Below are 3,809 nucleotides of genomic sequence, written 5' to 3'. Positions count from 1 at the left end.
GGTGTGTAACAGGCCCTCACCAAGGCAAATTTTTTTTCACGTTCCCTACACCCAACATTACTGGGCAAAGCATAAATAATAGTTGCAGATTTGGTCATTTTATAGTGGTGTTGATAATGCTGTACCTACTCATCCATGAAGTTCCAGCTCCCCCCCCCCCCGACAAAATAATCCAGTAAAAAAAATCAAATTAAAGCCCTAAACATCAGATCCATGGGAATAATGTGGAATGGTCTTCAAATGATACCAAAAATAGATCAACCAGAGCAATCAATGATACACTCACCTCTATTGTAGCTAATCAGTTATTGTACTAGCATGTCAGTAATAAAAAAACCCATGCCAATAGTTAGTCAGCCTTGTTGCTTCACCAGCCAGAATGTATTAGTAAGATTTTGCTGTGCCTATTATATTAGCTTTAGTCAGTGCTATTGTCATCATCCCACGGCACCACAGGCAGAAGACTGACTTTTGCTTAATAAGAGCCACATGAATGTTAGTGCTACTGGAGAATGGTTACTGATAAGGATTGTTCCCATTTTCCGTACAAGCATGTTGGCAGACAGAGCTAATATGAGAGAGTCACTTCTTAATTTCTAAAATAATTAAAAGAATAGACACATACATTCGAAAGGGAGAAGGAGCCACTTATATCACCAACTCAGCACTCCCAAATAACACTGGGCAGAGGGTTTGCTCAGTAATTCTTGCATCAGGTTGGTGTTACAGCTTCCTCCAAAAACCTGTGGGCTTAGTGGAATAAAACCTCTAGGTTAAGTAAGTTCATCTACAGATGAACATTCAGATGAGGCTTTTCCTGAGCTAAACTAGGTTGCTAGGTTTAACAGTGATTATAGACAGATAGCACATTTACTCCCAGGTAATTAGACTTAAGTCCACAGCTGAAGTGGAATGGACAGATAATACGCAGTCTTGCACTAGTATAAGTCACTCTATTCCAAGATAAAGTCAGGAGTCATTATATACTGAGTTAATTTAGACGAGTACATCAGTCATGTGTCTACAGTTCTCTTCAGTGTCATGCCATGGTAGGCATTTGCTGCATGCAAAAGGGCCATTACAGATTCCTCTGCCACTCAGTGGCAAGGATCTGTAAGTGTCTACTGTAGCGGTTTTCAACCTGCGGTCTGCAGACCACTGGGGGTCTGCCAACTATGTCTAAGGCATCTGCAAAAGATGACTATGATCAATCAAAAGTATGTGAATAGCCATACTTAAAATTCAAAGGGGTCTGCGCCTCCATTAGAAATTTCCAAATGGGTCCACACTTCCATTCAAACTCTTTAATGGATCTAAAGTGGCAACACGTAGGGGGTGCATGCGCACCCCCTGAGACTGGCTGTGGAGGGACCTGCCCCAATCAGTGATTGGTTGCTGGGGAGGCATGTGCCTCCCCTGACTAAGGCAGCATCAGTCACCTATGGGGATCTACAACTGAAAAAAGGTTGAAAACCACTGGTCTACTGCAAACAGCTACCTCTGCGTTGCATCCACATGAGCCTGGCTGTTTGTTTCCCTGGGGACAAGAAGCAGTGGCACAGCTTGTGCCTCTGCTAATTGTTCTCAGGGAATGCTTGTGCCACATGCCCTCTGGCACACAGCAGATTACCCTGGGTAGGGTGGGGGTGGTGGGGCCAGCACTGTGCTGCCCCAGCAGCCTTACCTGGGATCCTGGGGGCCTCCTGGGGCTGCAGCTCAGATGATCCTGCCACTCAGAGCCTGGCTGGCTGCTGGAGCATGGCTCCAGCCAACCAGGCTCCAGTTTTGGGCAGCACACACTGCCCCCACATGTGCTGCTCTGATTTTATTTTATTTTTTTGCATGGGTATTTTTGACCCCAGGATCTCCCATGGTCAAAAAAACTGCCTGTGCTGTTACCTTGCAGCACAGAAAACAGCTGCATGTGCAGTATGTTGCACCATAATGTATCTGCAGCGCCACATACTACACAGCCATGCCCATTTGGACATGGCCCTAGAGAGATGTTGTGGGTCCATCCAAGATACCAGTGTAATTTTACTCCACTGTAAAATGCAAGGTAAGCTGAGGATTCATTGCATCTCCAGCTCCTGGGAGGTTTTTTAATAAACTATACAATATTTGGTAATAAGGGATCAGAGCACTGCCAGCAACACCTCCATCTAAAGCAGAGGCGGGCAATTATTTTGGGCGGAGGGCTGCTTACTGAGTTTTGGCAAGCCATTGAGGTCCGCATGACAGGCAGCCAGGGGCAGATAACTATTAATTTTCTAAATTTTTAAGGTGCCCTGCGGGCCAGATAGAATGGCTTGGTGGACCACATCCAGCCCACAGGCCGCATTTTGCCCACCCCAATGTAAAGCCAGCAAAACTTCTCCTATACAGGGAAGCTAGTGTAGCTCTGGTGCCAGAAAATTCCTTCTGCCACCAGAACTATGGTGGTCTATGCCATTAACTGCTTCAGTGCTGCCAGGGTAATGTAGCCCTATAATAGAGACAAGGACTTACTGGGAGTGTGTACATGAGACATTTACTGCAGAGCTGCAATGTGTGTGGGCCTATTAGGTCTCAGTAAATTAATAAACACTGCCATAGGTTAGTACTTGTAAATACAAGTATTATGCTGCAGTGGAATTATTTACTGTACAGCAATGTATGTGTAGATGCTGACCAGACTGGCTGGGGCATGAGGGTGCTTTAGTGCAGGGGCTGCCTGCTGGCTAGCCCCATACTGAAGCACCTTTGTGCCCCAGCCAGCCCCTCTGCCAGCCAGGGCTGCTTTGTCTCGGCTCAGTATGCTGCAGTCCTTGGTGCACATTTAAATGCGGTGCCCAGGAGCAATAAACTTTGGCACAATATAATCCAGAGTTTGTTGCGTCACATTACTTGAATGTAGATATGCCCACTGAGTGCAGAACTCCTAAAGTTCTCTCTGGTGAACTCCTAAAGCCCTCTCTGAGCATACGTGGGACTAAATATAGAATTTGGATAGATAGTTTTAGCTCTTTCTCTGTTTTCATTGTTCCAAAGTCCTAGTTGGGAATTTGCAGGCAAACTTCCTAGCACATTACAAGATTCCTCACTAAAATATCCTGCTCTCTCTCATCAAGAATGTGCATTGCTGATAGCTAAATTTGTTCAGCTGATCTCAGGCACTGCCCTGGTAAATGGAGAGCGAGTTGGCACCTAAAACAGTCAGCACCCTAGCTGCATATAGAACAAGCACCTTGCCTTATACACAGACATGAGTGAGCAATTAGTACTGTTCCCTAGGCCTGTGCGAAATAGCTAGTATTCATTTTGGATTCAGCCAATTTAGGGGACAGTGATTTAATTTGGTGATTTGAATCACTGTCCCAAATTGATTCAGCTGAATCTGATTCAGAGATTCAGCTGCTGCCCCCCCCCTCCCCGCAATGGCTGCCCCGCATGCCCCAGCTCCTAGCTCGTTGGGAAAAAAAAAGCCCTGGCTCACTGGGTGCTACCAGGTGGTGGGGGGCAGTCCCTGCTGCCCTACACTGCCCCATGCTGTGCTGGGAGCTCTGTACAAGCCTGGGTGAGGCACCCATGGGGGGGGTGGGGAAGCAAGAGGGAGAGTCAGGGAGCTTGTGGCAGAGCCCCCCATGCAGTGTGGGGGAGTGGGGGGGCAGCAGGGATCAATCCCCCGCCCGACAGCACCAGGTGAGCATTGGGGCTTTTCTTTAAAGCACCAGGAGCTGGGCTGGGCGGGACAACCATGGTGCGGGGCTGGGGGAGTGGGCAGGAGTTGGGGGGGCTGACAGGGGTCCCCCCATGGTCCCCTCCCTCCT

The sequence above is a fragment of the Gavialis gangeticus genome, unplaced genomic scaffold, assembly GCF_001723915.1.
Source record: "Gavialis gangeticus isolate Ggan-Ray unplaced genomic scaffold, GavGan_comp1, whole genome shotgun sequence".
Classification (NCBI taxonomy): Eukaryota; Metazoa; Chordata; order Crocodylia; family Gavialidae; genus Gavialis; species Gavialis gangeticus.
Note: the sequence above shows the minus strand (reverse complement) of the source record.